Source organism: Musca domestica, unplaced genomic scaffold (assembly GCF_030504385.1).
Source record: "Musca domestica strain aabys unplaced genomic scaffold, Musca_domestica.polishedcontigs.V.1.1 9, whole genome shotgun sequence".
Taxonomy (NCBI): domain Eukaryota; kingdom Metazoa; phylum Arthropoda; class Insecta; order Diptera; family Muscidae; genus Musca; species Musca domestica.
In genome coordinates this window covers 20,519,633-20,543,635 of record NW_026712435.1, presented here as the reverse complement: position 1 = coordinate 20,543,635, position 24,003 = coordinate 20,519,633, and the positions used below count along the sequence as shown (strand labels likewise).

Here is a 24,003-nt window from a genome sequence, read left to right as displayed (position 1 = left end):
TCAAATAGGTTTGTAGTCTACTAAATATTCATATTGGTGTAGAGTATCATATAGTCGTTATTGCCCGACTTTTGAACTCTCTTAACAGATATTTAATTAAAAAAATATTCTGTTTTTAGACTCATGCCTAGGAGTACAGATGTAAGGTCGGCTCTGTACGACTATAGTCCTTTATTACTTGTTTCTTAAGCATATGGATTGTTAGGTACAAGGATTTTTTTTAATTTTAGCGATATTTGCGCGTGCGCGTATGGATAATTTACCAGCTCATAATCCATACCAATTATATATATAGGTCCACGATATCGTATATCCCCCATATAATGGTACCCCCGATATTCGGTATTTTGATGATTTTAGATACATTTTTCAATAAAATTGTCTAAAAATCCACACAATGAGTTCTTTGTGGGTACTTTATCATTTGAAAGAGAATTGTCCATATCGCATATTCCCCATACAACGGTACCCCCCGATATTCGGTATTTTGATGATTTTTGCCACATTTTTCAATGGAATTGTCTGAAATTCTACACAAGGTGTTCTTTGTGAGCAATTTACCCCCTGAAAGGGAATTGTCTATATAGGTCCACAATATCGTATACCCCCCATATAACGGTACCCCCCTGAAAGGGAATTGTCTATATAGGTCCACAATATCGTATACCCCCCATATAACGGTACCCCCCGATATTCGGGATTTTGATGATTTTACCCACATTTCCAATGGTATTGTCTTAAAATCCACACAAGGAGTTCCTTCTGAGTACTTTATTCCCTTAAAAGATAATTATTTATATAGGTTCACGATATCATATAGCTCCCATATAAAGGTATATGTATAGACATTCGGTATTTTTAAGATTTTAACATAATTTTTAACGGATTTTATTTATTATTATTATTTTTTTTTTTTTTTTTTTTTGAAAATTGCCAAATTTGTACCAAACGTTGGAAGGTATTCAAAGTTCGGCCCGACCGAACTTACAGTTTTTTACTTGTTTAAATACTAACAAGTTAAAAAGCAGTAAGTTCGCCCGGGCCGAACTTTGAAAACCCTCCACCTTTTGGAATTTTCAAAAAATAAAATTCTTAAAAAATTCTGTTAAAATTTTTAAAATACCAAACGTAGCTGTCTATTGGGGTCTATACGACGTGGACTTACATAGGCAGTGTTTGTCATAAGCCATTCAAACTCGAAACTTGAAGTAAACTGTGAATAATGTAGCTAAAATCGTCAAAATATCGCATATAGGCAGGTACCGTTATATCGGAGCTGTGCGAAGACCTGCACCTGCATAGACAATTATCTGTCGCAGGCTGTAGCATCCATTACCAACTTCAAATACCACATCTCAAACAATTTCGATGGGTATTGTACCTAAAATCGTCAAAATATCGAATATAGGGAGGTACCGTTATATGGGGGCTATACGAAGACGTGGACCTGCACAGACAATTTTCTGTCTTAGGAGTAGTATCCATTTCGAACTTCAAATACCAAATTTGAAACAATTCCGGTGAATAATGTCGCTAAAATCATCAAAATACCGAATATCGGGAGGTACCGTTATATGGGGGCTATATGAGAACGTGAACCTACATGGCGAAATTTTAGCCATCTATCTCAATTCATTCGAAAGATAGCGTGATTACAACAGACAGACGGACAGACAGACGGACATCGCTAAATCGACTTAGAATTTTACGCTGGTCAAGAATAGATATACTTTGTTGGGTCTAACATGAGTATTTCGAGGAGTTACAAACGGAATGACAAAGTTAATATATCCTCCATAGCATGGTGGAGGGTATAAAAATCAGAAAGGTACCATTATATGGCGCCTATACCTAAATATGGTGAATAACAAACCTTTGGCAAATGCTTTTTTCAATAATTTATAATTTCAATAATTTATCTTGAATATTGTGACTCATATCTTGATTTCAACAGATCGAGGTGTTGTAAACCGAATGACAACAATAATTGACACCTCATCTTTATGGCTTAGGAATTGTGACGCACGATGCTGTATTGTCTGTCATGTCATAACCTAGACAATATTTTTGATGTCGCAATACAGTGTGCACCCAAAGGTTGCGTATATCATGTATTAAATAACTTACTAACTAAAACGAAGATCAAATCCCATAAAAGTAGCTGTAAATAATTAACACACGAAACAGAATATAAGTTTTCAGCTTTTTCTCTCAGAGCAAATGGCCAGAATTGTTGTTGAAACGTCAGGGCGTTAAAATACCAGTACATCGTAGGTTCCGCGCAAACGCAATCAGCATAAAACATGAATAATAATTTCAAAATTATGTACCTATAACGAATAGAAAAAAAAAGAAAAAACAGCAACAATATAAGAGCAAATACAAAAGAAAAACAAAAACAATTGGATTATTTCTTGGCCAAATAAACGCTTTAGGTATGGAGAAAAAAGAAATTCCATTTTGGCCCAAACAAGTCTGATGGTAACTGAAGCTACAAGCGATGATCAGTTGCAGACATTTGCTCGTACCCAGCAGTTGTGTTGTAAAGACGCGTCGCGGTGTGAAATTGATCAGTAAAGAAACGCTACGTCCCACTCGAAGACACTTGGAATACTTTACGGCACTCGAGTGTCTAAAAAGAAAATAAATAAATACAGGCACTGCCGATAGCTACAAATAAAATAACAACAGCAGCACCACCAACAAAGAAAAGGTAAAGAAAGCTCAAGAGAAAAGACCATGAAATGAAAGAAAGAGTGTGTGATAGTGGAACGCTGTAAAGGCCATAAAACCGGCAGTTAATGGCTGCGCTTGCGCGTCAACGATTTGCTGCAGTGTTTGGTTTTGGGCTGGAAGGCAACGGCGACGACGCCGCTGTTACCACTCTCTGTGCCAAAAAAAAAAAACAACAACAGCAACAGCATAAGAAATCCAGTAAAAATAAACATTGTGTGGCGGTCTACTTAACACTAAAAACCGCTAGAGAAAAGTTTCTTCATTATCAGTCGTGTTGTGTGCGGCCTAGTGAAAAGTTGTGCGTTGTAGCCCAGAACGGATTTAAACATTAACATTACGACAAAACAATATATTTTTGCATACATTAATAATTTAACATACTGTGGATAATTGAAATCGATCGTTTTCGAAGAGGAATTCGCTTCGAAAAGGGATAATTAACATAAAAATTCCAGCGAAATAAATAATCGCAAAGCAATAACAACAAAAGGTAGAAAATCACAATCATAGCTGTGAATGATATGCAAATAACTTTCGAATAGATACATTTTTAAATGAAAAAAAAAATTAATTAATTTATAATATGAAACCAGCAAAAATTAAAGCAGAAATGTAAAAATAGAACAACAACAACAACGATACGGATATATCATCATAAAAAAATCAAAAATCATATTGCATAAATCTTTGTGAAGTAAAAATCAACAATTTTTATGTCGTTTGCTTTTTTTTTGTTTTTTGTTTTCCAAACACTAAGCCAGTTCGAGGAAACACATAAATGGCACAAAGAAAGTATTACATTGTGACTTTGACTTTGAGTGTATGGTACATGTGTCTGTATGTAGTAGTTTTGGCTTTTTCTGAGTATTCCAATTAAAATGAAAATAAATTGGAATTTTTCCTTAATAATTTAATGAAATTGTTTTCTATTCAAATCGCAAACAAATGGGTATTTATGATTCCATAAAAATTATTGAAAAAAAACATATATTTTTTATTTATTTGAAATACATACATATGATCAATACTGATTTTCATTTGATAAAATATGTATGTTTTTGATTTTTCATAAAGATTTGGTATAAAAAAGAAGACTCACAACAGGAAGAACAGTAGAACTCATAAAAGATATTTTTTCCTTAAATTTGGTAGCTAGGGTGACATCAATTTCTTCAGAGATTTAAGTCATGTTGACTTCCATATACCTTAGAGAAAGTTCAGCATTTGCTCTATGCAAAACACTAAAATATTTATGAAGAAGGTCTGTTTTTTCATACCTCAGTCCAAATCAAATATTAAACAAATTTATATGAGAGATTTAGTTTTTTACATACATTAAGAAAAAGATCCAGTCTTTTGATATTGCAAAATTTTTAAAGGCATTCGAAAGAAATACTATTATGGAAAAAAAATTATATAGCATTTTAAAATGTTCAATTTTTCAGGATATTCGAATCCTATCTAGCTAGCATCCTTTGTCCGACTTTCAGCATGGTGCACAAGATAACATCCGAATACGCCTTCAACACAAACTGTCAAAAATCATAAACTAATATCAGGGATCGAAAATGATCCATGTGAATCGTTTGGATTTTGCACCTTCCAAATTTCCATTAAATTTAGATTTGGTGCTAATATGAACTATATTGACGTTCTTCGTACTTCAATAAATTTGTATTTTTTACAAAGTGGTCGAAACGTGGGGCTGCGTAGTCGAGTCATTTTTGATTAATTTGGTAAGTTGAAAAAGTACCTATTGAAAACTCGAAATGTCTATACATCTTAGTTTCACCAAAACAGCGGTGAAGGGGATAATAAAGTCTGCTAAGCCTGAATTTGTTGCTCTGCTTTATTTGAAACCAGTAAAGAAAGTCTTCAAGTCGAGCGGGGCCGACTTTATGATACCCTACACCACTTAGCTAATTAAGTAGAGCTCCACATAACAATTAAAAATTTTTTATGGGAGAATTCAATCATACACGCTATGATTATAATCATAATTTAAAGTTCAAAGGACTAAATATGCCGAAGCATTTGTATCTTTTAAATTCGGAATTGTATTGCCCATTTGGTGCACAATTAATTTGAAATCGGATAAAGATATATATGGGAGCTATATCCAAATCTGAACCGATCTCGATAAAATTTGGCAAAGATATTTCTGAGCTGTATTTGATATATTTCCCTGAATATCGTTGTTACGGAGTGCATATTACGGTTGTGGGTAACAAAAATAACAAATCGGATGAATAATATATATGGAAGCTATAGCTATATCTGAACCGATCTTCACCAAATTTGACATTCTAGCTTCTAGACTCAATTCGGTCATAAGTGCCAAATTCCATCCCATTTGGACAAATATTAGACGTTTGGTGCACAATAAAAGGTAAATCGGACGAAGTTATATATGGGAGCTATATCCAAATCTGAACCGATCTCGATAAAATTTAGCAACGGTATTTCTGAGCTGTATTTGATATATTTCCCCAAATATTGTTGTTGCAGAGTGCATATTACGGCGGCGGTGGACAAAAGTAACAAATCGGATGGACAATATATATGGGAGCTATAGCTATATCTGAACCGATTTCGATCAAATTTGGCATACATATTTTTAGACCTAATTTGGGTGAATATGCAAAATTCCATACAATTCGGGCTGATATTACACGTTTGGTGCACAATAAAAAGCAAATCGGACGAAGATATATATGGGAGCTATATCTAAATTTTGACCGATTATCTCCAATTTCAATAGGGTTCGTCCTTGGGCCAAACAAAAGATCTTTGCAAAATTTCATCTGGATCGGGCAATAAATGCGACCTGTACTTTGTTTACAAAAATACATGGACAGACGGACGGACGGACGGACGGACATGCATAAATCGACTCAGAATGTGATTCTATGCAGATCATCAAAAGGAACTATGGGTCTATCTCGTTTCCTTCTGCCTGTTACAAACAAATGCACAAAGACATAATACCCTGACCACCTTGTGGTGTAGGGTATAAAAATAAATTTCAATTTCCAAGCAGCAAGTGGCAAGTGGCATCATACACGAAAATTCCATTTGAAAATTTTAGCTTTCTTCCAAAAGTTCGTGTTATGCCTTTTTAGTACTGAAAATTGACAATTTCAAATTTTTATTATTTTTTTTATTTTTCAAGTTTTTCCTGTTTTGGAAAAATTAATAATGGGAAAATGTTCACCTTTTACACAAAAAAATCTGCAAAAGCCTTCATTAGCAAGACCATTTCACAATGGGCCCACATACAATTTTTCTGTCCAAAACTATTTCAACGTCTCCATATGTCTAGAAACCAACAGTGAACTCAATATAAAAATTTCGGGATTCAATGTATATTCCTTCACCCAACACCAAATTTGGTAATATTTAGTACAAAGTTAGTACGCATATTCAAAACCAGCTTCTTCTTTGAACTACAGCCACCAAGAGTGATATTTCTATCAAATTTGAGGATATCTGCCCTACCCCTTCACCCAATACGGAATTTAGTACTTTTCGTACAATTATAGTACACATTTCCAAAACCACTTCCATATCTCAATTCCAGATACTAACAGAGATCTCAATACCAAATTTCGGGATTCCAGCTTTATCCCTTCACCCCCAATCCAATTTAATGCCACCCAACACCAAACTTAGTATAATTCAGTACAAAATTAGTACGCATATTCAAAACCAGCTCCTTTTCGCAACCGCAGCCACCAAGGGTGATAATTGTATCAAATTTGAGGATTCCAGCCCCATCCCTTCATCCAATACAAAATTTAATAGTATTTAGTACTTTTCGAACATTTCCCATATCACTGCGACATCTATATCAAATTGTTGGTATTCACCTCTATTCCTTCACCCTATACCAAATTTAGTTCTTTTCGTATATTACAACATTTTCATATCTACTTTCATATCTCAATTCCAGATACCATCAGGAATCTCAATATCAAATTCGAGGGTTCCAGCCCTATCCCTTTACCCAATACCAAATTTAGTACCATTTCCTACTTTTTCTACAAATATAGGACACATTTCAAACCACCGCCAAATCTCAAATACAGATACCGTCAGAAATCTAAATAACAATTTCAGAATTTTATCTCTATCCTTTAGCGAATATCAAATATAGTACCATTCAGTACTTTCCGAGTAATTATAGTACACTTTTCCGAAACCACCTCCATATGTCCAGGGTACACATGAACCGTGATACTAATACCAAACTTCAGATTCTGTTCACCCAATAACAAGTTGTACCAAATACAGTACTATTTAGTACAATTTCCAAGGCCATCTCTAATCACAAACCTACTACCAACAGGGACCCCAATACAAAATTTTCAAATTTTATCTTAATCTGTTCACCCTAAACCAAACTGTTTCCAATTTATTACCATTTAATAGAGTTCGCACACTTAGTACACATTTCCAAAAAACACCTTCAAATATTAAACTTACTTTCCATCCTTTTCAGCTCTATCCATTTACATAATACCAAATGGTACCATTTTACAACTTTTCATAACCTTAAAGTTCGAATTTCCAAAAACCCCTTGATATATCTAATCTGCACTCTATCAGTGAGTCCTATTCCAAATTTCTGAATTCTAGTTCATTCGGTATGTCTAATAAAAAGCATTAAATTTTTAGTACATTTTACTACTTTTCGTATCATTTTTGGTATTTCAGAATTCTATCTCATTTCGTTAGTCCAATACAAGGTATTCAAATTTTAGGACATTTAATATTGTTCATATCCGTTTTAGTAGGAATTCCAAAAACCCACACGTCAAGACTGACCCTAGTCTAAAATTTTAAGATTCGTGCTTTTGCCGTTTTGTCTGGTCGTTGATTCTCAGTTAGTCAGTTTTTCACTACTCTTTTATATGTTTTCAATTAAATTTCTGATATCACTTTTAACATTTTTTGAGGAATAGTTTAGAAAAATTTGAATACATCAAATCCTTTTTTCAACATTTTTTCTTTAAAATTTCCTAATAACGCATTCGATTTTTTTTAGTTTATCTAATATGTGTTGTACATACATATTTATATAAACACTTATTCATGCCAATTGAAAGGAAAAGTAAATTTTTGGATATACTCAAAGAAATCCATGTCTTCTTGCCAGAAAAAGAAATTCATTTTTACAATAACACTTCTACACGAAAAATGTATTAAAGATTTTGGCTGCATAATGAAGCACAGTTATATATATCTGGAAATGGAAACTGTAATGCCTCTGAACTTCATTTGTCTATCAAAAAAAAAAATCGTCTCCCTAAACTCGGCAAAGAAATCCTTCTATGAATTCTTAATTTTTTTTTTTTAAAGAAAAAAAAAAAGCACATATATGTAAAACCCCAGCAAAATACGAAACCCCAGCTTGTGAAACATTTTAATTTACCCAAATGCATGAAATACTTGAATATTCAAAAGAAAATATATTCATCTTTTGCCAGAGCAATAGCACAGAACTATTGCAAATAAATGGTCTTCATGTTCAATATAGTACATACCAAGCTATGAATGATCCAACATACACATAGAGAAATTACAGGTGGTTCTGTATGAAAACCACAATATTATTTTTACAATTAGGCTGCTTTAAATATTTTAAAAAATAATTATTATTTCTCAACAATTTTGGTATTACATTGCTTTCTTTCAACTCCTCTACATTCCAATTGTTTTTCTCCGTGTAATATACATATATATCCATATGTCTGTGCATGCCTTTACACCATCATCCATATCTTCCAGAATACCGCAATTTCTTTATTAGGTTCGAATGAATGCTTGGCATCTAAGCACAAAACTTTGCTCCAGCACTTTCAGCCAGCCAAAAGAAAATAAAGCCATACAAAATATTTTCAATGGAGGAAAGAACGAAAGAACAACAGCGAAAGAAAAGCCACGAATAGCAACAAAAGCAAACCCAAAAGGCGTCAAGTGCAGCAATACCTCTTAGTAGGAAGCTCGAAGAATTGCATGTAAACCATTATCACTTATAATGAACATATTGTTGTGGACCAATAATTTTCTTGGAATTGCATTTACTGTTGTTTTACTAAAATACATGTTTTGTTTTTTCTTTCAATTTGCAAGTGAGTTCGTGCTGCCAATTCCCATAAAGCTCTTTATGTTTGGGAGCATTTGTGTAAGGTAAATTGTGGTTGATGAGTAATTCTTAATTCTTTTTTTTTTTTTTTTTTTTTTTTTTTTGTAAAAAACTTGGTTTGTCCTGCTACATAGGAAGAATTTTTGCCCTGTTATCGTAAATACATAATGTTTTGAAGCTTGCTTAAGGCCAGTTTCCACATCGTGTCAGAGTCACATGTATATATTATAATGTACATATGACTCACATATTATAATGTACATTTTGTAGCAGACATTTAAGCGCGCCCAAAAATATATAAAAAAAAATAAACGAAACCCTAAACATAATAGTATTTACAATGTACGATGATATATCATATCATATATAAAATGAAATGAGGAAATGATGTGCCCTCCGCTATTAATTTACATACACAATTTGTAATCTGAAAAGAAACGCATTGTAGTAAAATATGTATTCGTATATTCCAAGTATAAGTGTAATATAAATATAATTACATATATAATCTGAATATACGAATACATATTATCCTATAATGCCTTTTTTTTCCAGATTAGAAATTGTGTTAAGCTCCATAGAGTATGTTACAAAAATATTTAACATAAATGTAGAAAAAGTAGTTTTACATATGACACTAACATTATGTATATACTAGCCTGTTATAGACGAGCACATATTCACTTCCTCATTTTATTTTCAAACCTCTAAAGCACATAAAAGTTCGCATAACAATAACAATATTTAAAAATAAATTAAAATCAAACTATATTTTCAAAACTTCAATTTAATGCCCTCCATCATACTCTGGAGGAAATATAAAGTTTCGCTCTTCGTTCGTATCTTTATTCCGATTAGCCATGTCCATCTGTGAAAGTCACTCTATTTTACGAAAGAAATAAAGTGGTTTGTAAAATTTTACTCAATTGTGTTTTAGGTCCATAGAACTTTTGATATTGAAATTTTTTTGAAATTTTGACATTAGTCAAAATTTAGGCCGCGATATAAAGTTTCCATATGGTATGAAATTTGAGGGGCAAGGCAAATTTTTGCTGTTAAGTGACAATTAACAGGCGGAACCATATGAATAGTCTTTTGCAAGGATATTTTCTGCCTATTGTGCACAGGGTGAGATAAAAAACTGCAACAAAGAAAAACGCCATGATTTTTACACTTTTTTAATGTTATTGAATGAAAGCAAAAAATGTCGGAAATAGCATCAAATTTTAGAATGAGTTTAATTTGATTCGAATTGGTCACCTTTGGCACGAATTATGTCCATCAAACGGCCAATGAAACCGTCGCGCGCTGCCTGAACGTTGTTCTGCGATATTTTGCCCCATTCCTGGCGTAACGCTTGCTTGAGGTGATCGACACTTTGGTATTTTTTTTTTTTTTTTTTTTTTTGCCAACCTTGCCTTCGAAAATACTCCAGACACAATAGTCAAACGGATTGGTATCCGCACAATGGCGCGCTGGAAATGAAGCGAGGAATCTCATTGAACCTCATTTTGTAATCATTCTTGGTTGGCGCGTGCTGAGTGCGATGGTACTGAGTCCTGTTGGAATGTCCAAGGTCTGTGGCCAAAATGTTTGCGTGCCCAATGGCCGGCTCTTGAGTTCTGGTGGCCAACCGAAGGTGCACATTTTCAGCTGACCTCCTTGGCAAGTAAACACGATCATTTTGATTGTTTACAAACTGCTGGACAACGAATGTTTTCTCATCGGAGAAAACCAAATTCGGCAGTTCACCACTTTTGGTCAAGCGAAGCAACTCTTTAGCTCTTTTGAGTCTATTTTCTTTCTGTTGCGGTGTAAGTTCCTGCACTTTTTGGAATTTCAATGGCATTACCCCGAGCTCATTTTTCAATATTTGCCGAATGGAATATTGCGATATGTTCAGCTCACGAGCCATTTTTCTACGAATGCGACGCGGGTTTCCATCAAGTCGCTTCCTTACTTTTCGAACCATTTCTGCTGATGTTACAGTTTTCTTCCGTGCACTTCCTTGACGTTGTGCTACGCCACCAGCATCACGGTTACGAGCGATGGTACAAGATACAAAGGATTTATTCACATTTAAATGCTGGAGTACTCTAACGATAGCCACTTGTGGTTTCCAAGCCAAATATAAGGAAATCACACTATCACTCTTGAATTTCGTGAGGAATAACTTTTTACTGGAAAACTTAAAAGTTTCAATTGCGATAGCTTTTGGATTTCAGGTGTTTTGAGGTAGCCGATAAACGGGCCGAAATTTTCTATTGTGGTTCAAAGTAGGTGAGAATTATACTTGGGACGTATATGAATAATGTTTTAAATTTTGGTCTAGGCCTTTTTAGTATTTCGAATTATTTTATCACATTTCTTGACAGGATTGAATATAATTTAATACTTTCGATTCTTACTTCTACTCATCTAGTCAAAATTTGTGAACAAAAGTTTTAGTTTTGAATTTCTTCTTTTTAAATTGTGTTCCTATTTGTTGTGCCTTTTTATTAAATGACTAACCTAGGTCTTGGGCATATTTCGGAAAATATTTTCAATTTGAGGACATATATTTTTTATTTTACCTTTCAAAATAAATAACATAGAATTCATTAATTTGTTACAAGTTATCAATAAATTATATATTTTTTTCATTTAATTAATAATGTTTTTTTTTTTTTTATATAAATAAACATATACCTTGCATCAGATATACGTTTTTACTTTCAGCCAGTAAATGAGAAAAATCAACTATGTCCACTTCCCTGTCGAGATATTTCAATATCAGTTGTGATCATATATTTGCTTTTCTAATAGTTTGACCATTTCTTATACTCTAGTTGTGTCTACACAAAACCTTGGCACTCACTGGCATACATACATACATTCATACAAAAACGTAGTCATTCTGCTTTTAAATTCTGGTTTGTATGGCAAACAAAAAAAGGCAAAAAAAAAGTAGAAGAAAATTGTTAGGTCAGTTGAAAGTTTATTTTCTTTGTACGCCACTCTAGTTTACCAACTGCTCTTTAGTGGCTCGATTGCAATGTCTATAACCATGTATGTATGTGTGTTTGTTGGCATTTAAGTAAGGATTTTTTTGGTCACATAAAACTTGCAGTTTTGATTTTATTTTTTTAAGTCGGGAGTTTTTTTGTTTGGTTTGCTGTACACAGGTAAGCATAAAAGAACTTATGTTACTGGGCGGGTTTTCAGGCTGCTACTCCGTTCGCATGGCTTAACACATTCACATGCAGGATGGTTTTATGTATTTTTAAAGCAGTCTCACATCGTTGACCTAGTTGATTTTTTCCATGGAAAAAATACGTTATTGTTGTAATTTATGCCAAAAGAAGTGAAAATAGTTTTTATTAAAATTAAAAAAAAAATGAAAAATACTAATATATGAATTTACGAACACAGTGGCAGGGGGGTGCGGTAAAAGGCATCAATGCTAATTTCAAGTATATAATTGAGATAATGAATACAATTAATTGTATTAAATCTGTCAAAGGTTTCTCAATTTCGAAAAGAAAATATAATCTTCCCCCCCACTAAGTAAGCAAAGGATTAATCGTTTACTTACATTTCCTGGTAATCCTTCAAGTTTTTAATTTAATGGTACACTTCCTACATGGATGAAATCACAATTTTTAACATTTCATTCCGCCAAAACAAATTAAAGTTAGTATTTTCATGGAATTTTTACTTATTTAAATAAATTCCCTGAAAATTCCCGGCAAACCTAGTAATCCTTAGGAAAACATAGACACTAATGCCTAATGCCGCCTTGGAAAGGTCAGCAAATATAACCTAAAAAATAATACCGTGGTTTCCATCTAAAATGAAACTAAGGCAAACACCAAAAAAGCGAAATTTCTACTGATAAATTTCTACTCAAGGAGCAAAAAACGAAGACTGTGTAATATAACAAATATCGTAAGTGTTGTTTCCTGCAGAACTAGAGGAATAGCTTGTATTCAACATTTCAGCAGAATGATACAGTGAAGCCTGTATTTTGTAGACGAATCAAGGTGTTTTCTGGAGAATAAAAGGACTCACATTTAAAAACAAATATGCAATGGCTATGGTGGGGCATGGCTTACCTGGTGGCGGAGGGAGGGTGTTACTTCGTTAAGTTGAGTAGCATCAAAAATTTCCTTAAGATGTTAAGATAAATGATTGGAATATTTTGAAATCATTGCAAATTTAAAACTTCGTTTTCTAGTTTTGGACTGGTATTTGATATAACCAAAATTGTTATCCAGAGTAAAGATAAGATGGCATAAAACTTCCACAAATATTGATAGAGGGGTATAGACTATAACGCATTGGTAGAGTGGCTATTGTCTGGAATCATACTTCCATGGAAAATTTCGTGAAAATTGAACTATACGTATGCGGAGGTACCGAATAACGAGAGGTACGATTTTATGGGAGCTATGGAAAAATATCTACATATATAGACTAATTTCTGTCGAAGAGTTCAAGACCCACTAAGAACTTTAAATAACAAATTTCAAATAATTCCGTGTGGAAAATGTGTAATCAAAACATCGGGAGGAACATTTCTATGGGGGCTGGACGTGGATCTATATAACAACTTTCTGCTTGAGGGGTTGAATTCCACTAAGAAATAAATAAAACAGCAATCTTCGCAATTCCGCTTGTAAATTATTAAAATATCATCAAAATACTAAATATCGTAATTTACCTTTCCATGGTGGCTACATGACTACGTCAATCATCGAATGCCGTCATTGGGGGCTATACGAAAACGTGGACCAATATAGACCACTTTCTACCTGATAAGATGGTATCTACTAAGATCTTCAAATACCAAATTTCCAACAATTCCGTTTAGAAATGTAGCCACAATTTTCGAAAACCCGAATATCGGAAGGACACTTTCTATGGTGGCTATAGGAAAACGTGGACCTAAATGGACCATTATCTGCATGATACGATAGTAACCACTAATAGCCTCAAATACCAATTTTCTAAAATTGGTGTTGGAAAATGGGGCTAAAATCCATAAAATACCAAATATGTGGTCTATACGAAAACGTGGACCTATGTAGGTCACTTTACGTTCGAGAAATCGGTATCCACTAAGAATTTCAAATACCAAAATTTCCAACAATGAAATGGAAAATGTAGCAGAAATTATGAAAATATCTTATATTGGCAGGTACCTTTCTATAGGGTTACACGAATACGTAAATCTATAAAGACCAAATTCTGGCTTACAGATTGGTATCCACTGTACAACAACAATAACAATGACCAATGTACCCCATCTTTTATCCCATAAAAGACATATGTGAATATCAAGAATATATGCCATTTTTGGAGCCTTCAAACGGAATGACAAACTTAATATACCCTACATATGGACTGTCCCATTTTCCACCAAAACAGTATTTTCTATGCTTTTTCGCAGTACCGAAGTAGTAACCTCCAATTTTTGGTATGTAATGATTTTTGGTAGAAAAAGGACTTACGAGCCCAGAATTAAGTTCTGAGAGGATCTAGAATCTTCTTCTTTCGATTTTGTTCGCATATATGTCTTCGGCCGATTTCAAGTTTATTTCTCACCAAATGTGCAAAATCTGACCAAATAGATTATATTCTGAAACATACGATAGAATTCTGGTTAAAAGAAAGTCAGTCAAATTTGGTAAAAATCTGTTTAGATCATTCGATTTCATCCGATGTTATATGAAATGTCCCCAAAGCCATACTATGGACTACTTAACAATAATATTCGGCAAAAGTCATCAGATTCAGCCTTGAAATTCCTTTATCAAATGTTAACGAAATCGGTTTAGTTAAAAATATAGCTTACATATATATTCTCCCTCTAACTTAATGGAAATGATGCACTAACAAAGCTACGATTGTCCAATTATTTTGAATTATACTATCAAGTTCCGACTACAACAAAGTCTTCCCAGTTTGGACCAAATCGATTCAGATATGGCTATAACTCTCATACACATGTTTGAACCGATTTTCTAAGCTATAATATATATTTGTTATGGAAAGTCAGGTACAGCAGAAATTTGACAGGAAATTAAGTCAAATTAATATGAAGCTCCTATATATAAGTTCCATCCGATTTCAAATTTAAATCGCTCTAAGTCTATAGTTCTCATTTAAAACACACAAATTCACAATATAAACGATTATTTTTTTATTACCATTAATGTAGGGTATCATCTAGTCGGCCCCGCCCGGATGTTGTCCCTTTTTAATGGTTTATTTTGAAAAGAAAACAAATCATTTATAAAAGCGTAAATTTATTATGCAAAGCACCTCAACCAATTATCCCAATTTTTTTTTTTGGGTATGGATTCCAATTAGGCTGACCACACTGTAACAAAACAAAATTAAAACAAGAGTTGCAACAACACAACAACAACAACCATCGACAATAAAGCTCATGGGAAAGAAGACAAGCTATTAAGTGTTGTAGTGCATAAAAGCGTGTTTGTTCGTTCATTCGTTAGTTTTTTTTTCTATGTTCTCCTCTCCTCTTTACTATGTAGAACAACAACGAACGACGTTGCTGCTAGAAGCGAACATAACAAACAGTGTTGTATAAATGTGTGTGTGTACGTTTATATGTGTCTAGGTTGTTCCCTCTCAGATGCATGTTCATTTTTATCTACTAACCCAGCAAGCAAAAACTATCCCCCAAATCACTAAGAAGTCACGCCTAAGCGATAGAAATCATCGCGTTTGATATCGCTTTCTCACCCCGGAAGGAGCATCCTTCGGGAAGAGATGAACCACGCCCGCGATATTTTTCTAATGATCGTGGAAGTCACTTCCTCGATAGTAATTGGAAGTGAAAAAAAAAAACTAAAAAAAAAAAATTTTTACTCCAGACTTAAGCATTTATTTTTATTTTATTTTTATTGTCTCTTTTTCCAATGTTCATTTGCATAGAATTATTACTTATTAGATGAAATGCTCAAACATTTTTTTTTTTCGTTTTAAAAATGTGATGTCTGGATTGGGAATCGAACCGAGGTGTTCAGAGAGCAAAACTGGCATGCTTACCACTGCGCCACAGTGTCTTATATTCTTCAGATAGAATAAAGTCTTATTTATGTTCAATTCGTAAATAATGGCAAACTATCACTGTTTTATCCGATGGCAGTCACTAGATAGTGTCTGCACACGCGACACCTTCTTTTAACTTTCTTGACGCCACTAAGTAGTAACTACGTGACGATAGAAAGTAGATAACAGTAGTTTTGTTATTGTAAATGTACATACTATCGCATTTGTTACGATTAGAAGCGTCGCAGAAGTGGCATCTTAAAATGGAAGTGAGTCACACACTTCCAAATGCTTGCTGGGTTTCTACATACAATCCTTAACACATACAGACAGCTTCATTCGGCGGTTGCAAACACTCACGCGCACACACACACATACTCACACTCAGCTGCAATCCCAGCAAGCATTTTTTGTCGCTGATATAACTAAAAAGTCACCAACAGGCGATGAAAACCCTCGCCGGCGATCTCGAATCTTTAACCAAAAAGTTAAACCGTTCGGGAAGAAATGAACCACGCACTCGGTACTTCCTATCATTGACTTTTTAGTGACTTAAAGAAGTAACGAGTGCGTGGTTCATTTCTTCCCGAACGGTTTAACTTTTTGGTTAAAGATTCGAGATCGTCGGCGAGGGTTTTCATCGCCTGTTGGTGACTTTATTGATTTGTATGCGATATGCAATGCCATCAGAAAGTAAAAAAGAGCTGAAAGTCTTTAAAATAAAATTATTATTTGAATAACATTTTTTAACATTATTTCAAATAAATAATCGTAATTAAACACTTGGTAAAAACACACACAAAAAACATAAGTAAAACTAAGTTATTTACAAAAATTTAATTTTACTGTTTCACCAAATAAAAAATATGCTTTTACTCTAAACAAAAATGTTATTTTTTATTTTTGTATTTTAATTTATTATAAATTTTTTTATAAATTATTTGAACACATACTAAAAAATACTGATAAAAATACACAATTATTTTTCACTACATAAATTTAATATATTTTTTTCATTTAATATAATATTCACTTGCGTACCCGTGCTCAATGCCGATCTCCGATAAACTGAACTCGTTCAATTTTGTTCTCCGTTTGGGAGTAGAACAAAACAATCGTTCTTTAATCTACGGGAAGTGCCAAAGAAGTTACTTTTGGAGATGAAAATTAGGTGACTGTATTGGGACAATAGAATTGTTATTGCAAATCGACCAACTATCGACGTTTCAAAAGCAGGAAGCGAAAAAGTAGTGTAATATTAGGCGATGGAGTTAGAAACTCACATCCAAATGCTTGCAGGGATGTTGGGTTTGAACTCCTACACTTGAAAAAAGTCTTGTTGTTGCTGGTTAAATAACGGTAAATATGTGTTGAACCAGTAGAATGATATTGTTTTACCAAAGAAACATACATGCACACTCACAGCCACAACACATCGCCGATTATTGTGTACTCTCTGTAAGAGATGAGTAGTAGCAGATTTACTCTAGATGAGAGTTTGAATGAATTCATGGAGTGCCAGCGTATATATATCTGGATGTGTGTGTGTATGTGATTTTTCATAATGTTAGAATACTGTCAATGTCAGTTCACTTAAAGTTGTTTTTTTTTCGCCTTATTCGTATTTCCGTTTCCATTTTTGTATGTATGCACATACATTTATGCTGCTGTTGAACTTCTTTCCCATTCAACATTAATGCTCTACAAACACATTTTTTCCGGCTGCATGAAATACCCATTTAATGAAACTACAAATCGAGACTTTTCAGCACTTCAGTTTAACTTTATAAAACTGAAGAGAAAGTCTTAAGTGCTTTGCATTTATTATGAAATAAATGCTTGTCATAAGCAACAAGAAAAAAACTTTTTTCAATTTGAATGCCACAGAATTTAACAAGGAATAATAATCAATCGGAATATGATTTTTGTGGTAGTGTGGTTCCAATTAGTCTTCGATCTTTCCAATTCAGTCATCTTTCTTTATATTTTTATAATTAAATTACAGAGGTCGCATTTTGTGGTGATGCCTAAACCAAATCAAAAATTACACTTTTGTTTATAAAATTTCATAACATTTTGCTGAACAAAATTGTTTGTTTGCCTTTAAAACGGGTTTGCAATGCATTTCTATCTACGTCGGTGCATTTCCGTTTTGGTATATTTTTATATCCTCAGCCATATGTCTCATTTGATACGGCCAAAACGTGATTCAGGGAAATAACGGTTTTAACGGTTTTAGTCAGGTGTGAAAATGTACAATATCGGACGGCTCCGTCTAGTACATCACCCGCAAAGGTTTATAGTTTTGATTAATCATAATTCTTATAAAAAGTTAAAAAAATCCAAATGACTACTAGTTTTGCATATCCCAATAGCATCTAAAGGTTTGGTTAGAAGGTAGAATAGAACCGACCATTCCTTCAGCTACCTCCTCCACAGCGGGTCAAGATTTTGAATAACCAAGACGCTCTAAAATGCGAAATTAGCATCCGATTCTTCTCAGACTTAGCACATCCTAATATTCATTTTCAATACAAGATATAGTGTGAGGATGGAATGTAGCGGACCCCTTTTTCTGGTACCTTCCCAATAATGGACCACAAATTTTGAATAATTATAATTTTTATAACATACGTACAAAGTGAACGAGTTTTTGCATACCTCGAATGTCTTAATATTTTTACCCACCATAGATATAATGTAAAGATGGGGTATATCGGTCAAAACTTTGAAAATTTTTAACTCTAATAAAATGCAAAATAATTCACCTATGTTTCTTAACTTCGAACTATGCTATCGAAGTATAGATCTTGGGTAAATATGGAAATGACCGGCCCACTCCTCCTTCTAGCTTCCCCACAAAGGTTCAATATTTTGTCGGAAAACCGACTGATACTTCTTAACTAGTTTTAATTGTTTGTCGGAGTTAAATATCAATCTCGCCATCTTTTGTTCTATAATCGGAGAAAAATACTTTCTGCCCTAACGACTCATTACCTGGTAATGAGTAAAACAGTTTCTGTTGCTTTTTAAATCGATCTCGCCATCTTCTTTGTGTCATATCGACTCATTACCTGGTAATGTTTATTTTGCTTCTTTACATTTCCATCCTACTGGTAATGCATTACTTTGTAATGGGCTTTGGTAGCCATAACTACTTACAAACCAACATTTCGTAATGGATTGGTTGCCATCCTCAATTGCTAGGTTAAATTTTGAGATCCACATGAATACTGATCAAAAGTTTAGTGAAATTTTAGCTGATCTCGATAAATTTAGGGTAAGGTGTTTCCGAGGTCTATTTCCGAATGTAAGGACTTAGAGACCAAATCGGATGAAACATATATATGGGAGCTATATCCATATCTGAACCGATTTTTACCAAATTTGATGTACTTTCTTCTAGACTGAATTCGGTCGGATGTGCCAAAATTCAGGTCATTTGGATCGATATTGGCCATTTGGTGTACAATTAACCCGAAATCGGTTGAAGATATATATGGTACCATATATCATTCTTGTGAGGAGCATATGACGAATGTGAGGGACTTAAAGACCAAATCGGATGAAACATATACATGAGAGCTATATCCAAATCTGAACCGATTTCCACCAAACTTGATGCACTTGCTTCTAGACTGAATTCGGTTGGATGTGCCAATATCATTTGGACTGATATTGGTCATTTGGTGCACAATTAACCTCAAATCGGTTGAAAATATATATGGAACCTATATCTAAATTTAAACCCATTCTCATCAATTTCAATGGAGTTCGTCCTTAGGCCCAACAAATATTCTTTGGAAAATTTCATGTCAATCGGATTAAAAATGCGACCTGCATTTTGTTCACAAGAATACATGGACGGACAAACGGACTTACATGCATTAATCCACTCAAAAAGTGATTCTATGAAGATCCTCAAAATGTAACTATAGGTCTATCTCACGTCCTTCTTCATGTTACAATCAAACTCTTGCCACTGTGTGTTGCAGGGCAAAAAATAATAAAATGCGATGAGTTGTTTATTGTGAGACTTTCAACAAGCCTTCGTGTGTTGTTCCAGTGTGTCTTATTACAAATCATAAGGTTGTGGGTTCAATACCAGTAGCTGAAAAATAAAAAAATGAAATAAAAAATGAAATTTGTTTACTCTTAGTCTCTAAGTAATTATATCTACTTATTTCGACTGAAATGACGTTTCAAAAATAATTCAATTCAACCTGGCGTTGCCAACAGTGATAATTATCTGACCACCAAATATCCAAATTTTTTTAATGTTTTCACAATATTCGCTATTTAGGATCTTGGAGCCAATTAAGCCAATCAACCAGAAAAAGGCAAAGCCTTTTATAACCAAGCATCTGCTTACAAATTTAAAATCGATTTTCAAGGAATATTTTTAGAGGCAATTGTGTGGCTTAATGAACAACTAGAACCCACAATGCACAATTTCTGCAATTGTCGTTGTCTACTATTGTTGTCGTTGTCTGCAATTGTCGTTGGCTACCGATCTATGCTGGAATAATTACGACGATGATGAACATTTGCCTGGAATTAAAGAGTCAACAAAGATTTCGGTGAATTTTGTGGTTCATTTAAATTGAGAAAGGAAAGAAGTTTGTGGGCATAATATTTGGCAATTATTTCGTATTCATTAATTAGACATTTAAAATCTCAACTGAATTATGGTAGAGATTTAAGAATATTTAAAATTAAATGAAGTGGAATTGGAAAATGGTTATTTTTTATAGTTCACAAAAGTTCAAATTTGTATAAGACATGTATGTATGTGGGAAAAAATGTCGTTAACCTATTCTCGAAGTTTCTTTCAAAAAATATTTGTTTGTATAGATTTAGATGAGTTTTCAAGAAAACTAAATATACCTCTCCGACTGTCATACGTTTCAAACCAAACTATGTTAAACAAAAGTAAGAAAAAAGTTTTTCTTTTTTCTGCTTAAACCTAATCATATTATTGGGAACTTTGGATTTTTTCTTTTTTTTCTAGATTTGTATACATTGGACACATGTTCTTTTTCAGACACACAAACAAACACATATGATAGTCCTAGTTCAAATGGCTTTTAACACAATACAATATACACACACAGACACAAACCATGTGTGCATACATATATCCTGTTTTTCAAATACTTTGAAACACCTGAATTGCTGTTAGCTCTAACAAAAATTGTTGGGGCAAATTCCGTGTACGCTTCTTCATATTGCCAACAAGGGTACAAACCTAGAAACTATTTACCAATACCCATCCACTTTGGTACTATGGCACATTCGTATTAGTTCTACAGCTGGGACTTTTCACACGGTAGCTGGTATTGAAGGGAAATGATTCGTTGATTGAAACTTTTTTGTCTATCTCCATTTCCGAGGCTTGACAACACTTTGCGTGTCCTTTTTTGAGCCTTGTAAGTTTTTCGTAGAATCTCGGAGAGCAATGGCTATGGTTGTTTCCGCAAAAACTAAGAACTATTCCAGGTACAATTCTCAATAATATGCAAAATATTGAGGATAAATAAGGTTTCAAAACAGGTTCCAGTAATAATGTTTGTTAGCAGTTCCGTAGATTAACACTGAGTGTATGGGGCTGAATATTTTAAAAAAATATGAATAGCAAAAATTCCGAATTCATTCCGTTAGTAATTTCTCGAAATACTCATGTCGGACCCAACAAAGTACCTATATTATTGATCAGCGTAGAATTTTAAGTCAATTCAGCGATGTCCGTATATCTCTCTGTTGTAATCACGCTATCTTACGAACGAATTGAGATAGAAGACTAAAATTTTGCATACGTGTGTATTTTTTCAGTAGACAGGTTAAGTTCGTAAATGGGTCATGTCGGTCCACGTTTTCATTTAGCCCTCATATAACGATACCTCACAATATTCGGTATTTTGATGATTTTAACGACATTATTTACCAGAATTGTTTCAAATTTCGTATTTGAAGATCTTAATGGGTACTAGAGCCTATGACAAAAATTGCGTATGCACGTCCACGTCTTCGTATAGCCCCCATATAAGGCGTTACATTTAAAAATTATTTTTCTACGAAATTTTTTAGAAATGTTTTAAAAGTTCCTTCAAAACGGTGGAGGGTATTAAAATTTCGGCCAGGTCGATATTGCGAAAAATAATTTTAATTTTTGAAAAAAGACAGTCAGTATTGGTACGCCTCGCCTATAAGAATGAAACTTCTCCATAAACTTTGAAACTTCTTCATAAATAATGTGAATGAAACGTAGTTGGGGTCAAAATTTTCAAAAAAAAAAAAAGTTAGAACGAAAATCGGAATGTGCCCACAACGATCCTTTTTGGTATGAACATTTTTTTACCGGCTAAGGGTTCTAAATGCTAAACAGCAGTTAATTCGGATGTAAAATGTCTCCACAGCTGTTAGAGGGCAATCTATTAAAAAGTGCAAAGTCAGGTGTGAAAATGGATAATATCGGCCCACTCGATCAAGTTCCTCCCCCACAAAGGGTAAAAACTTGAAATAATTATAAGTCTTATAAAATGTAAAAAAACACAGCCCAATTTTCTTCAAATTTCACGCATCCCAATATTTTTTGCCAAAACACAAGATAAGAAATGAAGAACGGATGGAACTGACTAATACTTCTGGTACCTCACCCACAACGGGTTAAATTTTTGTATGACTATGAAGTTTAAAAACTGAGAAATAAGCATGCGATTATCTTCAAATTTCTCAGATCTTAATATTTTTACATAAAAACATCAGATCCGTTGTAAATATCGCAGATATCGGCCGACTCTCTCTGGTACCTCCCCCATAAAGGGTCAACATTTTTTTCACGGAACTGAATTTTAGAAATGTGGCACTCTCTCTGAATAAATGAGCGATATGTACTTTGTAGGGTCTGAAATGTGTTACCTAACCTCTATTTAAACCCAATTTCCCACATCAAGAAAGTTGCCTTAATGACAATTTATATGTATATATATATATATATATAAACTCATTTCTCTCCTCCGGAACAGTCCTTTTTAAAATATGTTCTTGTTGTAGTTAATTAAAGCCATATATTCAAAAAACAAATACCTGTACATTCATAGCAGGTTATAGAAAATTCGAACAAGTTTCCAGCATGAAGAAAACAATCTGCTTAGAAATTTTAATGGAAAAGTTTAATAAACATCGACAACAGCAGCAAAGCAACAACAACAACAGCACTAACTTTTGAACACAAACTAACCAAACAGCCTCATCTCAGGCTAATTGTGTCTTTAATGTAATTGCATTTGTTGAAGTGTACAAAAAGCCTGTTTTGTGCGTCACATGTTCGTTCGTAGATATGTATGCATACATATTTACTAGGTCAAGCTGAAACTTCTTCACCACCATTGTAAACAACTACAACAACAACAAGAGCAGCAGCAAGCTACTGAACAACATTTCTTCCATTTCCTAAGGAAAAAAATTTAAGTTTAACAATTACATAGCTGGTTTATAGAGCCACTGACATAGAGACCGTTGTGGAAGGGGCAGGGCGTAAGAGAAAGGCGTTCAAACAACATTTAAATGTCTGCATTTCTATAAAATGCCATCACATACACACACTCACCTCGTTGAACTAAACTTGTGTAAAACGTGCTTGTTGTTTGTGTGTTTTGCTTAATTTGTATACAAATCATATAATCACTTAAAACCGCTTTCACTCTTGGCTCAAAAAGCAAAATCATTTCCAGCCAAAAGACTCACGCACTCAAGAGCATGTTAAATTTGTCAGTGAGTTGATAGGTTGGCTGTGCTTGCCGGCTTGCTGCCTGGCTTGCTTGGTATTTGGTTAACTTGGCCGTTAGCCTGACAAGTTTTATGACCAAGTGAAGTGCTTGATGTAAATAACAGGCAAAAATTACACACATACATAAAATCTAGGTACATAGAGTCAGTAAAATATATATACATATTTTTATTTTAAAACAAAAATAGAAAACTATTACAAAAAAAAAAAATGCAGCTCACAGTTTGTGCTTTAAATACAAACCTTTGAAGAGATGTGGAAATTGTTATTA

General features: G+C 33.7%; 1 protein-coding gene across 3 annotated transcripts in view; it reads left to right on the top strand.

The window, feature by feature from the left end:
- The first annotated feature begins 2,497 nt into the window (after positions 1-2,497).
- LOC131800477 (nucleolin-like) overlaps positions 2,498-24,003 on the top strand; it is a 60,975-nt gene continuing 39,469 nt past the window's right edge. The window contains exons 1-2 of one of the 3 annotated variants that reach the window (XM_059131741.1): positions 2,498-2,648; positions 2,682-2,713. The gene's annotated coding sequence lies outside the window, so the exon portion shown is untranslated. Of the gene's footprint in view, positions 2,714-2,958; positions 3,227-24,003 lie in introns of those variants that run through there. The other 2 variants (XM_059131743.1, XM_059131742.1) reach the window with 2 other exon arrangements.